We start from the raw sequence: 18,223 nt of genomic DNA, 5'->3' as shown, positions 1-18,223 counted from the left end.
AGATAACTTCCTTGATGAGTTTAACCCGTCATCTTTCATTGTACCTTACTTTATATATGGACTTATGTGGTAAGCTCATAATAATATCTTAATTGTATTTCTAGATTAAGGAACTATTGTAGTATGAAAAAGAATTTATCAATAATTTCTACTCGATAACTAATATTTTTAAAGCATGTGTGGAGTTTACAAAATGTGTGGGTTGTGGAATGATAAAATTGGGTGACATGCTTCTTAAAATGGTCACTGGAAACACTTTTTGTCCAAAATACTATTACATGGATGATGCGATATTGATATTGGTATGCAGTTAAAGTACATGCTGGTGAATTATGTGATTATTACTGAACTTGTGATATGGCACGTTTGACTTTAGGACAATTTATAATCCAAATTGAGACTTTTATTAAAGGGTCAAGTTTCCCACCTATAATATAAATTTCGTATATAAACTTGAGTGTGTTATACGGAGTAATAACTAGCGTTTGTCAATCACGTCATTATGATGTTAAGATCCCATGACATCTTATGTCGACTATAGTCCTTAAATTGTCAGTAACAGAGATTGAAAATCTCACACACAAGGTTTGTTTTCATCTTCCTTATCATTTATATGTACCTCTCAGCTTTTCACAATTGTATGTGTATTGATAAAGTTGCTAATTATTCTCACAATAAATTGACACATTCCTAATATATGAAGTGAGGTATTGCAGTACGTTCATTTGATGGCTGATCTACTCCATTCGGTTTCGTATCATTAACATGAATCATACGTATAAAGAATCCTGAATTTTTCGATCGGTGAATTTGTGATCGGAGAAATATAGACAATTTGAATATTGATGGAGTGTAAGGTGTTGACGATGTGTGAGGTAAAACATCTTTGCAATTAACCATGGTTTACTTGTACAAGAATATATTGTTTAACCATTAAGTCGTCGATGATTGTGGTGAAATGCATGTTTATTTATATGATCTTAATTAATGAGCTCTTTCGAAAAAGTTGAAGTACCCCTGATACAGGGATACTAATTGTTAATTAGTAGGATTGTCCGGTGACTTGATTATTACTTTTCCTTTATATGCTCTACAAAATTAGACATTTCTTATTGTGCTATTATTATGAGTTCAAATATGTTGTTAGTATAGGTATATATTGTTATAATTCAGTAGGCTTATAACTACCTTTAGTGGTTTGATTCTTGATGTTATAATTCAGTAGGCTTATAACTACCTTTAGTGATTTGATTCTTGATTTAGAATACTAATAATGAAGTGTAAGAACAAAGATGATAATGGAGAGAAAGAAAGAAACACTTTGTAAGTGTGAGAAATGGTGCAAGTTTAATGCTTGCATTCATGAGTATTTATAGCCTAAAATCTCAATATAAAAATACATACTTTGTGTACCAAAATTGACTATATGTATACACCAAAATTGACTATCCATATCTAAATTATTATTATTATTATAACACTCCCCCTTGGATAGCAATTTTATTTTGTTGAAGATCAACTATAAATTACTGCCTCGTTAAAAACCTTGCTAAAGAAAACCCAGTGGGAAAAAACTTTAGCTAAGGGAAAAAGAGTGCAGCATGGAGTTGACTCCCCCTCAAGTAGACATCGCTTCAGCTGTTACATCTTTTGAACATGTCTCATGCCAATGTTATGAACGTGTGTTCTGAAAATAGCAGTTGGAAGTGCTTTCGTGAAAAGATCAGCAGAGTTTTTGCTAGATTGCACATATCTCATTTCAATCTGGTTGTCCTTAATGAGATTTTGAGTGTATGAGAAGAATCTAGGTGGTATGTGTTTTGTTCGGTCACTTTTGATATACCCTTCTTTCATCTGTGCTATGCAAGCTGCATTATCTTCATAGATAGTTGTTGGACTTTTATCGCGTTCTAGTCCACAAGAATCAGTAATGAGTTGTGTCATTGATCTCAACCAAAAACATTCTCGAGTAGCTTCATGTAATGCAATCACTTCGGCATGATTTGACGATGTAGCAATAAGTGTTTGTTTTTGAGAACGCCATGATATTGCAGTACCTCCATTTAGGAATACATATCCAGTTTGAGATTTAGCTTTATGTGGATCAGATAAATAACCTGCATCTGCATAACCAACCAAATCTTGTTTTGATTCGTTAGAATAAAATAATCCTAAATCAGTAGTTCCTCGAAGGTATCGAAATATGTGTTTGATCCCATTCCAGTGTCTTTTGGTAGGAGCAGAGCTGAACCTTGCCAACAAATTAACTGCAAAAGAAATGTCAGGTCTTGTACAATTTGTAAGATACATAAGAGCTCCAATTGCACTAAGATATGGTACTTCTGGTCCAAGAATGTCTTCTTGATCTTCACATGGACGAAATGGATCAGCTTCAACATTGAGTGATCTAACAACCATAGGAGTACTTAATGGTTTTGCCTTGTCCATATTGAAACGTTTCAAAATCTTTTCAGTATATGTTGTTTGATGTACAAGTAAACCATTAGGCATATGCTCAATTTGTAAACCAAGGCAATACTTGGTTTTTCCGAGATCTTTCATTTCAAATTCTTTCTTTAGAAGTTGAATGGCTTCATGGATCTCTTTATTTGTACCTATGATGTTAAGATCATCAACATAAACAGCTATGATCACATATCCGGATGTTGTTTTCTTAATGAAAACACAAGGGCAAGTAAGATTATTTGTATACCCTTTGCTTATCAAGTAATCACTTAATCGGTTATACCACATACGTCCCGATTGTTTTAACCCATATAAAGATCTTTGTAATTTAATCGAATACATTTCTTTGGGTTTTGCATTTGATGCTTCTGGTACCTTAAATCCTTCAGGTATCTTCATATATATATCACTATCAAGTGATCCATATAGATAAGCAGTCACAACATTCATGAGATGCATTTCTAAATTTTTAGAAACTGCCAGACTGATTAAGTACCTAAAAGTAATTGCATCCATAACAGGAGAATAAGTTTCTTCATAATCAATTCCCGGTCTTTGAGAAAAACCTTGAGCTACAAGTCTAGCTTTATACCTTGTAACTTCATTTTTCTCATTTCTTTTTCGGACAAAAATCCATCTGTATCCTACAGGTTTCACATCTTTAGGAGTGAGAATGATGGATCCGAAAACTTTTCTTTTATTGAGTGATTCTAATTCAGCTCGTATTGCTTCTTTCCATTGAGCCCAATCATGTCTATTTTGACATTCAACCATAGATGTTGGTTCTGGATCATCATCATTATTCATGATGTCATATGCAACATTAAATGAAAATTTCTCATCAAGATTTTTCATTTCATTTCGGTTCCATAATATTTTTGAATATGCATAATTGATTGCAATTTCTGTATTGACATCATCAATCTCCTCTGCAGTAGGAGTACTGATTTGTGGTTCTTCTTGAACACTTTCTTTTACTTCATTATCAGCTGATTTTCTTTTTCGAGGATTTTTATCCTTTGAACCGATTGGTCTTCCACGTTTCTGACGTGGCAAAGATTCATGAGTGACGTTATTGCCAGCTTTTGGAATTTCAATTCGAGCTGGAGTATTTACTGCTGGTATATATGATTTTGTCACCGTTTTTGTATCTGTAAATGCATCAGGCAATTGATTTGCAAGTTCTTGTATATGCATTATCTTTTGAACTTCTGTCTCGCATTCTTTTGTGCGAGGATCAAGATACTTTAATTGAGGTTCACACCATGAAACATCATTTTCTTTATTTTTCATTTCTCCCCCTAATCTAGGGAACAATGTTTCATTAAAATGACAATCAGCAAAACGTGCTGTAAAAACGTCACCTGTCATAGGTTCAATATACCTTAATATTGAAGATGTTTCATATCCAACATATATTCCCAACCTCCTTTGAGGACCCATTTTTGTACGTTGTGGTGTCGCAATTGGAACATACACTGCACAACCAAATGTTCTAAGATGGGAAATATTTGGCTCTTGACCAAAAGCAAGTTGTAGGGGGGAATATTTATGACTTGCACTTGGTCTGATGCGAATCAATGCAGCAGCATGTAAAATTGCATGACCCCATATAGATACAGGGAGTTTTGTTCTCATTATCAATGGTCTAGCGATTAACTGTAAACGTTTAATCAATGACTCGGCTAAACCATTTTGTGTATGCACATGAGCAACAGAATGTTCAACAACAATTCCTATAGACATGCAATAGTCATTAAATGCTTGAGATGTAAATTCACCAGCATTATCAAGTCTCACCCTTTTAATGGTGTAATCAGGAAAATGAGCTCTCAATTTAATAATTTGGGCAAGAAATTTTGCAAATGCCACATTACGGCTTGATAACAGACAAACATGAGACCATCTGCTAGATGCGTCTATTAGAACCATGAAATATCTAAATGGTCCACATGGTGGATGAATTGGTCCACATATATCACCTTGAATTCTTTCAAGAAACATTGGTGATTCTTTCTCAACCTTAAGTGGTGAGGGTCTAGTTATCAATTTTCCAAGAGAGCAAGATGTACATGGAACCATTGTATCATGATGGATTTTTCTATCCTTTAATGGATGTCCATGAGTACATTCAATAATCCTTTTCATCATTGTTGATCCTGGATGGCCTAATCTGTTATGCCATAAACTGAATACACCAGGATCAATATATTTTTTGTTAACTACCATATGTATTTCTGGTACATTTATATGTGTATAATGTAATCCAGAACTAAGTCTTGGCAGTTTTTCAACCACATGACTCTTGTCAGTGATACTTAAATATTTCTCATTTTCTGTTGTCACTGACTGATAATCATACCCGTTAAGGTATATGTCGGAGAAACTCAATAAATTTCTGCTTGACTTGGGAGAAAATAAGGCATCATTTATTAAAAATTTTGTACCATTTGGTAGTATGAAATTTGCCTTTCCTATCCCTTTTATCAAGTTAGCAGGTCCTGATATTGTATGTATAGTTCCTTCCGTTGGTTTTAGATCAATAAAATATTTCTCGGATTTAAGTATAGTGTGTGTAGTTCCACTGTCTGCTATACAGAGATCTCCACCACTTGATTGATGTTGTATTCCAGCAAAATTCATATTGAACTTCATATATAAGAAATAAATAGTGAGTACATTAATATTACACAATATTTTAAACGCAAATAGATAGTACTGAAACATTTAGCAAACATAATGTCAAAGACAGACGATATTAAATCGTTTATTTTTCAAAAGACACACAACTTAAACATTCAAGAAATCTTCATATAAATCAGATGGTTTCTCAGTGACTGTTGGATCAATATTATCCACAAAATTTACTTCCTTTTCTTTACCTTTCAGCGAATCCTGATACATCTTAACAAGATGTTTAGATGTTCGGCAAGTATTAGCCCAGTGGCCCATTCTACCACATCTGTAGCAAGATTCTTCAGAATTTTTAGAAGAATTTTCTTCAACATCTTGTTTAATGGGCTTGTTTTGTGGTTGATATTTATATTTTCGTGGATTACTATTTCTTTGACCACCACGGCCACGACCACGACCACGTCCACGCCCATTACCATTACCATAAGGATGGTTTCTACCATAGTTATAGCTTTTGGCATTATGATGGTGATGGTTATTATAACCACGACCTTGCCCGCGTCCTTGTCCCTGTTTATAATTATTTGCAGTATTTGCTTCAGGGATTGCAAGTGTACCAGTAGGACGGGATTGCTGATTTTTCATTAATAGCTCATCATTTTGCTCTGCAACTAAGAGATATGAATTAAGTTCAGGATATGTTTTGAACTTTAGCATTCTCAAATTTCTTTGCACTGTGATGTTTGCAGCATTCATTGTGGAGAAAGTTTTCTCCATCATGTCTGCATCACTAATTTCATGTCCACAGAATTTAAGTTGTGAACATGTATTATACAGAGCTGAGCTGTATTCATTTACTTTCTTAAAGTCTTGGAACCTTAATGTTCTCCATTGTTCCATTGCAGCTGGAAGTAAAATTTCTCTTTGATTATTGAATCTGCTTTTGAGACCTTCCCATAAAACATGGGGATCTTCTACAGTCACATAATTATTTTGTAAGCATTCATCAATATGTTGATGAATAAAGCAACATGCCGTAGCTTGTTCTTTTTCAGAACAAGTGTTGTTTTCATTTATGGTTTCAAGAATGCCCATTGATTTAAGATGCATTTTTACTTTTATAACCCATGGCATGTAGTTGTTTCCAGTTGATTCTAAAGGAGTAAATTTAAGCTTTTCCAGATTCGACATTTTCTATTATCAAAAATTAAAACAAACATCATGATAAATTAGAGTCAATTTATATTCATAAGTATATAAACATTAAACATAAATTTAATATAACATAAATGATAAGTAGGTGACAGTGTCGACCATGTGTAAGCAATCATAAATAAATGTTATATAACAAAAATATAAATATTAGTAAACATAAATGAAAATTTGGCGACAGTGTCGACCATATATTTTTTCAGGTGGTATAACCGACCTATATCATTCTGGTGGTATAACCGACCATATATCATTTTGGTGGCAGAGCCAACCATATTTAGTATTAAGATTATCGTGCTGATAACGTGTTATAATTCAGTAGGCTTATAACTACCTTTAGTGGTTTGATTCTTGATGTTATAATTCAGTAGGCTTATAACTACCTTTAGTGATTTGATTCTTGATTTAGAATACTAATAATGAAGTGTAAGAACAAAGATGATAATGGAGAGAAAGAAAGAAACACTTTGTAAGTGTGAGAAATGGTGCAAGTTTAATGCTTGCATTCATGAGTATTTATAGCCTAAAATCTCAATATAAAAATACATACTTTGTGTACCAAAATTGACTATATGTATACACCAAAATTGACTATCCATATCTAAATTATTATTATTATTATAACATATATAGAATTATAAACAAATTTTTTATTTGGATGTTGGGGTCGTCGATGATATTACAATTTTAATAGACTTAATGGAAAAGGTAAACCAATAAATATACATTATATCGATAATATGATTGATTTCAATAAAATAGTCAAATACTAATTTTTATTGTGTTTGTTTTGTAAGCTGATAAAGTGCGTGAAAAGAGTTTATCGGATATGCGAAAAATATTGAAAGAAAAATAACAAGTTGTTTCGGTGTTGACACTAAATGATTACTTCAATTGAATAATTTACGAGAAAGTCGTCACATGCATACTTAGCTACAAATTGATACTCTACTATCATAAAATAATAGTACACTAATACATCCAACTTGGTGATACAAATTATATTTTTTTAACAATTTGAACTTACTTATATTTAATGATTGCATTATACTTAATATTTTTTTCCATAGATAATCCTTAGGGTTATCCTTAATAAATTAAAACAAGCAATAATTGATTCTACATTAACAATAATTAACCACTTTATGGAAAAAACTACTCCTAAACTACTAAACTACCGAGATGTACACATTTTTGAGCTAGAAAATATTTCTAAGGATAGCCGTAAGGGCTATCTATAGAAAAATCTTTATACTTAATTGATATTAAAAAAAAATTATTTCACTACATTCTTTGCCTTCAATTGTAATTATAAAGAGTTTGTGGCAATATATTTACATGAACTCACACGTAATTTATTATATTTAAAGATCTATATCTATATAGTCTAATAAACCTCTAAAATAATGATGTCATCATTTAGTTAATTACATTTTAATTTCATAAATGATGATGTCATTAATATTTTATATATTAATTCTATTAAATCCTAGTTATTAATTAAATATTAAAAAACACGATAATGTCATAAATAACATACAAATTAAAAACAAATTTTACGATTATTATGGAAAGAACATAAAACACCCTCACAACTGTATGTAAAATATTTGAAACATTATATACAATTTTATGGTAAAACATCTCATGACTATATGTACAATATTTGAAACATTATATACAACCTTATGATAAAACACCCACATGATCATATTTACAAACTTTAAAATAAATTGTACAATCTTCTACAGAACACCAAATGAACACATTTACAAATTTTAAAACATATTGTACAACTTTATATAATAATTGTATTTTAATTTTCTAAAAAAATTAAAAAAATATTTATTATTACTAATTATTATTATTAAAAATATAAATACTTAACTTTGATCAAACTTTATTATTATTATTATTATTATTATTATTTATTTTTATTATAATAATTATAATTATAATTATCATATTATCAATATTCAAATATGAATTCTATTTACGAGATTAACAACGTTACATACGTATGCGAAAATATATGTCTCTATATATTTGTAAAAACAACGACAAGTTTCTTAGTCGAATCCTTGGTTCCACAGGTCATTAAAATAAATGACTTTAGCATTTACATTCACTTAATACCTAAAACACGTCATTAAATTGTTTTGTTTAAACAGACCCGTGATTTCACGGGTAATTTCACTAGTTTTATTAACGAAACCCGCGAATTCGCGGGTCTTAACGTAGTTTGATATTTAAAATGAGATGCTTATATTTATTGGTTATTATTGTTTCTATATTAATTCATTCACCTAACACCTATTCAAATTTAAAGTTTATGGAATCGTTTGATTTGCTATTACCGTTTAGTTTTTTTATTTTATCACACACTACTGTATTCTTGTATGACAATTCACCCATATTTGTATGAAAAAGCATTGTTCATATATTTGTCACATGATTTAACAACTTACAAAAGTATTTATGTATAATCCCGCGAAGTCGCGGTTACAAACTAGTTACTATTTAAAAAAAAAAACTCGTGAAAGTATTTGCTAAGACTTTTTTGCTCCGTTGGTCCTTCAATTATACACGAAATTGCAATCCGAATCCCTCAAGTTTTTTTTTGGATTTTCGAGTCCTTAAAATTGCAAAATTTTGCAATCCTAGTCCCTCCGTCTAACTTTCGTCTAAATTGACCGTTAACCTTTGACATGTGCCATGCATGTGAGGGTAAAATCATCTTTTTACTCTTTTCTGTGACTTTTCTGCTTCGTTGGTCCTCCGTTTACACACAAAATTGCAATCCGAGTCCCTCAACTTTCTAATTTTAATTTTTATCTTTTTTATCTTTAATTCATACTTTTTATCATCATCATCTCTCATCTTCTTCTTCTAACTTTCTCCGGCGCTTCGCATCGCCGTCAAGGAATGGGTAGGGTTTGTCCGATTTAAAACACTTGTTAGTTCATGTTCTTCGTCATCTTGTTCGTTCACCATCGTCATCATCTTCATCGAATCATCGTTAAATCATCATCGACAGATCTGAAGTTCATTCGGATTCGAAATCAGGAAGCAAATTTTTTTTCCTAGGTGGTTTATCCGTAAATTTTATTTTTATTCAATTTATCTAATAATTAAACAATTTCGGTATATCTCTAAATAAAGAATAAATATTCCAAATAATGTATAAATTATATTTTCAATTCTAATAATTATTATAAGTTAATTACATTCTGTAAAATTATTTTTATTGTTTTAAAGGTTTACAACAATTTATATAGATTTTTCATTATATATATATATACTAGCCGATTCAATAATTATTTAATTGATCAAATAAATTTATAAAAATTATGTTTTCATCAGATCTATTATATTACAAATTGTCATCAGTTAATGATAATAAAAATTAATTTTTAACTATTTATTCTTTATTTATCCTAGTTTTGGTTAATAAATGACAATAATAATAATTAATAAATTGTAATATAATTATATAAATTAAGTTTTGATCAGACAAATACTTATAAACATGTTATTAAACTGATATAAAACTTTGATAAATTAATTCTCAATATTTGTAATTATTAACTAATTATTAAACCGTATAGATATAATATTGTTAAATTTTAGTTTTTTAATTGTTGATAAATACAAATTCGACTTTAAAAATTATAAAAATATTTATTCATCAGATTTTGATACAAATACTAATTGTAAATCATTAATATAAAAAGTATGAATTAAAGATAAAAAAAAGATAAAAATTCGAATTAAAAAGTTGAGGGACTCAGATTGCAATTTTGTGTATAAACAAAGGACCAACAACGAAGCAAAAAAGTCATAGAAAAGAGTAAAAAGACGATTTTACCCTCACATGCATGGCACGTGTCAAAGGTTAACGGCCAATTTAGACAGAAGTTATACGGAGGGACTCGGATTGCAAAATTTTGCAATTTTAAGTGATAGAATATAATCCAGATTTGTTTTATCTACTTAGTTTATTATCTGTTGAAAGAGTCAAGTTAGTTAAGTTGTGATTCTATTTTCTATGGTAGTGGCAAGTTATATTTCCTAGTATTGTGGGCTAAGTAGTAGTAGTGGGTAGTTTGTTTTTTCTATTATAAAGTTTCAGTATTGTACTCGTTTTTTTAAATGAATCACAATAGAAAGCATTTTAGTATTTCTTCTTCTCTAATTACTCCATAAAATCTCATCTTAAATATTCCAATAGTGGTATCAAGAGCCATGGCTACGAACAATTTCAATCAGATTTCTGTCCCTAAGTTGGACGGAAATAACTACAATAGATGGACAGTCCAGATGAGGGTACTGCTCGACTATCACGATTTGTTAGAAGTTGTCGAGAATGGTGTTAGAGACCTTGCTGCAAATGCATCTGAAACTCAGAGGACTGCTCATCGTGAGAACAAGAAAAAAGATAAGAAGGCACTATACTTGATCCATCAGGGAGTGACAGATGAAGTTTTTGAGAAGATTACCGATGTAACGACATCTAAACAAGCATGGGACATTCTCATGACAACGTACAAAGGTGCTGATAAAGTGAAGAAAGTGAGACTTCAAATGTTAAGGCGTCAATATGAAGTCTTGCAAATGGAGTCATCAGAATCCATTGAAAATTTTGTGAACCGCCTTTTAGCACTCAAGAACCAGATGAATTTATATGGAGAAAAGCAAGATGAACAAGCCCTGGTGGAGAAGATTTTGTGGTCCCTTACAGCTGAGTTTGAGCACATTGTCGTGGCTATTGAAGAAGCACATGATCTGTCATCAATGACTGTTGACGAGTTATCGGGTACCTTGCAAGCCCATGAGCAGAGAATGAACGAGAAGAAGATTAAGAAGCCAATTGAGCAAGCTTTCCAAGCACAAGTTACTATTAAGGGTGGAAATAATTGTGATACGAGCAAAAGTCGAAGTAGTACTAATGGAAGAGGACGAGGACGAGGTAACCGCTTCCAAAACCAAAGACATGGTTACAACAACAATTCTGAAATAAATCAAGAAGGTGATCAACATAGATCAGAACATGGTCAAACCTTACAAGGACGTGGCCGTGGTCATGGACGAGGTCGTGGTCGCGGTCATGGTCGCGGTCGTGGTAGAGGCTGGTGTGACAAGTCTAATATTGAGTGCTACAACTGTCATAAGTTTGGTCACTATGCTGGTGAATGTCGATACAAAAACACTGATCATAAAGCTCATTGTACTCAAGAAGATGATGAACAAGATCATAATCTGCTGATGGTCACTTCAACGTATGAAAATTCTGACTACAACTACAACACATGGTTTCTTGACACTGGTTGTACTAACCATATGTGTGGCCAAAAGGAGTTATTTGCAAGTCTTGATGAATCTTGTAAAACAAGGGTAAAGTTTGGCGATGGCAGGAGCATATCAACACTTGGAAAAGGGAAGATTCTCATAAATTTGAGAAATGGAGATCAGAAGTATATTTCTGATGTATTCTATGTACCGGAATTGAAGACAAATTTGTTGAGCTTGGGTCAGCTTCATGAGAAAGGGTATGACATGGAAATTCGTGAAAGAAAGCTATCAATTTTTGATAAGTCAGGTACATTTATTCTAACTGCTCTCATGACGAAAAATCGCATGTTTCCAGTTGAAATATTTGGTGGTGTTTACAATTGTCTTAATGCAATTGTTCATGATGAATCTTGGTTATGGCACTTGCGTTTTGGGCATTTAAATTTTCAGAGCCTAAAGCTACTTACCGAAAAACAGTTGGTGACGGGTTTGCCTAGTATTCAGCACCCGGAACAACTGTGTGAAGCATGTTTTGTGGGGAAACAGCATAGATCACCATTTAAAGTTGGAAGGCAGCACCAAACCTCTCAACCACTCGAGCTCGTTCACTCTGATGTTTGTGGTCCAATGGCTGTTGCATCACATGGAAACAATCGATATTTCTTAACTTTTATAGATGACTTTACTCGCAAAACTTGGGTGTATTTTTTGCAGAAAAAATCAGAAGTATTTGATTATTTTAAGAAGTTCAAAAGCTATGTTGAAAGACAAAGTGGATATGTTTTGAAAGAGTTGCGAACGGATGGTGGAGGCGAGTATACGTCTAATGAATTCAAAAAGTATTGTGAAGATCAAGGTATTCATCATGCTATAACATTTCCTTACACACCACAACACAACGGAGTTGCCGAGAGGAAGAATAGAACTATCTTGGACATGGCGAGAAGCATGTTAAAGACCAAAGACATGCCTAATTCTTTTTGGGCAGAAGCTGTTTCGTGTTGTGTATATGTGTTGAATCGCTCTCCAACAAAAGCTGTACAAAATCTTACACCAACAGAAGCATGGAGTGGTGCCAAACCAAGTGTAAAGCATTTAAAGGTGTTTGGATCTGTTGCTTATGTTCATGTTCCAGCAAATACAAGAACAAAGTTAGATGATCGAGCTGTAAAGGTTGTGTTTATCGGCTACAAACTTGGTGGGTATAAGTTGTTTAATCCACTGACAAAGAAAGTCATCTTCAGTCGTGATGTTTCCTTTGTTGAAGAAGAGAGTTGGAAGTGGAGCGAGAGTAGTTCTAAAGATCAAAACAAGTCAATTCTTACTCTCCTAAATGAAGAATTAGAAAGTGCCACTGTAGTGACCCGAACTTTTCCATGTTTATATATATTAATTGAGATTGATATTTACATGATTAAATGTTTCCAACATGTTAAGCAATCAAACTTGTTAAGACTTGATTAATTGAAATATGTTTCATATAGACAATTGACCACCCAAGTTGACCGGTGATTCACGAACGTTAAAACCTGTAAAAACTATACGATGACATATATATGGTTATATATATAGTTAACATGATTTTATTATAAGTATGTATCTCATTAGGTATTTTAACAATGAGTTATATACATAAAAATGAGACTATTAATTTAAGAAACTCGAAAACGATATATATAACGATTATCGTTATAACAACGTCTTACTAGGTACATATGAATCATATTAAGATATTGATACACTTGGTTAATTATGTTAAATGATAAGTAAATATATTATTAAGTGTATTAACAATGAAATACATATGTAAAAATAAGACTACTAACTTAATGATTTCGAAACGAGACATATATGTAACGATTATCGTTGTAACGACATTTAACTGTATATATATCATACTAAGATATATTATATATCATAATATCATGATAATATAACAATTTAACATCTCATTTGGTATAATAAATAATGGGTTAACAACATTCAACAAGATCGTTAACCTAATGGTTTCAAAACAACATTTACATGTAACGACTAACGATGACTTAACGACTCAGTTAAAATGTATATACATGTAGTGTTTTAATATGTATTCATACACTTTTGAAAGACTTCAAGACACTTATCAAAATTGTAACGACCCGTCAAAATCGCTATTGACGCGGCACGTTAATCATTGATTCCACAGTGAGGTTTTGACCTCTATATGATACGTTTTGATAAAATATTGCATTCATTAAAATAAGTGACTTTCTAAACATAGAAAGTTATAAACATGTGGGCAAATGCTTAGGTATAAGCAAAACCCCGAAATACATAAGTCTTTAATTTACAGGTTGACATCACAGTCCAATTATTTATTACACAACGCAGTTTTATTTTGAATGCAATAAACTTTGTACAAAGCATGAGAGACTCCATGCAGGCAACAAGCACATCACAGCGGAAGCATTCTAAGGACCTGAGAATAAAACATGCTAAAAAGTCAACACGAATGTTGGTGAGTTATAGGTTTAATTGCTCGAGTCATAAACATATATAAAGATAGACCACAAGATTTCATCAAAAGTTTATCAATAGATTCTACGTAACAGAGCACCCTGGTAACTAAACTTAACGCTATAGTGATAATTACCCCATTCGTTTTAATACACGCAAACCAACGTGTCTTAAACTCAAATAACATACGTCCGTTAAAAGGCTAGCGCTCTAGCTCGGACGGGGATGTCAAGCCCTATAGATCCATATACAATTATTCGCGCCCACCAGTCCATATCCTATGTACTGGCAGCTACTAGTTACCAAAGCTAAGGGATTTCCGGTTTAACTCAGTGTAGAATTTAGTATGTACTTGTGTCTTATCACGTTTAAAATAAATTGCATGTATTCTCAGCCCAAAAATATTTAAAGTATTTAAAAAGGGAGACTATAACTCACAGTTCAATATTGTGATTCAATATTGTAGGCAAATTGCGTAGACGTAATGATGGTAGACGACTGTATGGTTGGCCTTGGATTCAAGAACAATACCCCGAATAATACCCAATATTTCCTTAGCTTAAAACGGTTTGAAACCCGAATTAAAAACACCCTCGTATATACCTTATTATTATTAAACTTAAATTTAAAATTAAAATTATAATATAAATTTAAATATTGAGATATAGATGTGAAAAAATTTCGTCGAACAAACTGCGTATTTATATTACTTTTCGATTTACTGTAGCTCATGCGATCGCATGAGTTTTCAGTGTTTTTGCCATGCGATCGCATGGCCGCCTTTTCCGTTTTTGTTTGCAAGTTCGTCGACATCAAATAGTGTTACTGTAGCAAATAGTGTTTTACTGTAGCAAATAGTGTTTCACTGTAGCAAATAGTATTTACTGTAGCAAATAGTGTGTTACTATAGCAAAGTAATTTTTACTGTAGCAACTAGGGTTTTACTGTAGGAAAGTCGTTTTTACTTGTACATATATATATATATACATACATATAATTGTTCATGAATCGTTGAGAGTAGTCAAAGGTAATTGTATATATGAAACAGTTCTAAAATTTTGAGACTCAATCTAACAGACTTTGTTTAACGTGTTAAAATAATAAATCGTATAGAGAATTGGTTTAAATTAGTCAAAATTTTTCGGGTCATCACAAAAATACTTCTACTTAGCAAAAATGCTTACAATTACATCCTCGTTCAGTTTCATCAACAATTCTACTCGTATGCACCCGTATTCGTACTCGTACAATACACAGCTTTTAGATGTATGTACTATTGGTATATACACTCCAATGATCAGCTCTTAGCAGCCCATGTGAGTCACCTAACACATGTGGGAACCATCATTTGGCAACTAGCATGAAATATCTCATAAAATTACAAAAATATGAGTAATCATTCATGACTTATTTACATGAAAACAAAATTACATATCCTTTATATCTAATCCATACACCAACGACCAAAAATACCTACAAACACTTTCATTCTTCAATTTTCTTCATCTAATTAATCTCTCTCAAGTTCTATCTTCAATTTTATAAATGATTTACAAAATAGACACAAGTACGTGAAACTACATTCTATGGTTGAATTATCGAAATCGAATATGCCCCTTTTTATTAAGTCTGGTAATCTAAGAATTAGGGAACAGACACCCTAATTGACGCGAATCCTAAAGATAGATCTATTGGGCCTAACAAACCCCATCCAAAGTACCGGATGCTTTAGTACTTCGAAATTTATATCATATCCGAAGGGTGTCCCGGAATGATGGGGATATTCTTATATATGCATCTTGTTAATGTCGGTTACCAGGTGTTCACCATATGAATGATTTTTATCTCTATGTATGGGATGTGTATTGAAATATGAAATCTTGTGGTCTATTATTATGATTTGATATATATAGGTTAAACCTATAACTCACCAACATTTTTGTTGACGTTTTAAGCATGTTTATTCTCAGGTGATTATTAAGAGCTTCCGCTATCGCATACTTAAATAAGGACGAGATTTGGAGTCCATGCTAGTATGATATTGTCTAAAAACTGCATTCAAGAAACTTATTTTGCTGTAACATATTTGTATTGTAAATCATTATGTAATGGTCGTGTGTAAATAGGATATTTTAGATTATCATTATTTGATAATCTACGTAAAGCTTTTTAAACCTTTATTGATGAAATAAAGGTTATGGTTTGTTTTAAAATGAATGCAGTCTTTGAAAAACGTCTCATATAGAGGTCAAAACCTCGCAACGAAATCAATTAATATGGAACGTTTTTAATCAATAAGAACGGGACATTTCAGTTGGTATCCGAGAGTTGGTCTTAGAGAACCAGAATTTTGTATTAGTGTGTCTTATCTAGTTTGTTAGGATGCATTAGTGAGTCTGGACTTCGACCGTGTTTACTTGAAAAATGATTGCTTAACAAATTTTGTTGGAAACTATATATTTTTAACATGTGAATATTATGTGATATATTAATCTCTTAACGCGTTTGATATTATGTGATAGATGTCTACCTCTAGAACAAGTCCCATTGACTCACCTAATAATAATGAAGAGTCAAATGTAAATTGGAATGATTCGTGGACTGATTCACAAGTTCCCGAAGAGGAACCGGAAGAAGAGTCGGAACCGGAAGAAGAATCGGAACCGGAAGAAGAATCGGAACCGGATGAAGAAATAGAACCGGTGGGGAAATAATAAAACGGTTAAGTAAAAGAAAATCCTCAACCAACCGACCAAGGTTAATTATGGTCAATGGTGTGATGACCCGTCCTAATCCTCCTGGACGAAGTCATCAACATTTGGTCCCATTGCGATGATCGACTCCAAGTAATGTCCTTAAAATGAGCAAATGCACAACGGAAGACTTAATTCGTACCTGAGAATAAACATGCTTAAAAGTGTCAACCAAAAGGTTGGTGAGTTCATAGGTTTATCATGATAATCATATCAATATATATTAATAGACCACAAGATTTCCGTTTATAAATATATGTACACTCGCAAGTGTATAAAAGTATTCTATAAGTTGTAGGCACCCGGTAACAAGGCTTAACATTCATGTTTTACCCTCTGAAGTACACCAGATCAGGTGTGTTTAAAATAACCTCGAAGTACTAAAGCATCCCATAGTCAGGATGAGGTTTGTCAGGCCCAATAGATCTATCTTTAGGATTCGCGTCTACCGTACATAGACAAGTAGTTTAATGTTACCAAGCTAAGGGTATATTTCTGGTTTAAACCCACGTAGAATTAGTTTTGGTACTTGTGCCTATTTCGTAAAAGATTTATAAAACAGCGCATGTATTCTCAGCCCAAAAATATATATTGCAAAAGCAATTAAAAAGGGAGCAAATGAAACTCACCATACTGTATTTTGTAGTAAAAATACATATGACATCATTTAACAAATGTAAGGTTGACCTCGGATTCACGAACCTATATCATTTATATATATTAACACATATATTTGTAATCGAACAAATTTATTATGTCTTAAATTATATATTATATATATTTAATTTTTATGTATCTTTAAAAATGACTAATGTTTATAAAGTTATATTAATATTTATATATGATTAATATTATATTAAAAATACATCATTTGTTATATATGAATGTTTATATATAAAAAAAATATGTTTATAATATGTAATAGTAGTATAATTTTATATACATAATATTTATTTGTTGTGAAAATAATAATAATGATAATACTAGTAATAAAAATAATGATAATAATAATAATGATAATAATTTGTAATAATAATAATACTTATGTTAATAATAATAATAATAATAATAATAATAATAATAATAATAATAATAATAATAATAATAATAAATATTAATAATAATAATATTAATGAAAATACTACCTCAATAGAAGTAGCTCTTTAAAAAAAAAAGCCCAAGTCCGGGTTCGAACCCGTAACGTCCGGCTAACCCATAAACATGCCTAGCCAATACTCAATCTGATTCCTTCCTCTCCATGATCATATCCCAATCATTCGTCATGCATTACTAATATCATAACTATCCTTGTCTCACAAATATCATTATCTATTTTACGATCGAAACTCATCATCATTCTAATTGAG

This window comes from Rutidosis leptorrhynchoides, chromosome 1 (assembly GCF_046630445.1).
Source record: "Rutidosis leptorrhynchoides isolate AG116_Rl617_1_P2 chromosome 1, CSIRO_AGI_Rlap_v1, whole genome shotgun sequence".
Taxonomy (NCBI): domain Eukaryota; kingdom Viridiplantae; phylum Streptophyta; class Magnoliopsida; order Asterales; family Asteraceae; genus Rutidosis; species Rutidosis leptorrhynchoides.
The sequence above is the reverse complement of the archived record's forward strand: the minus strand, read 5'-3'. Positions refer to the sequence as shown.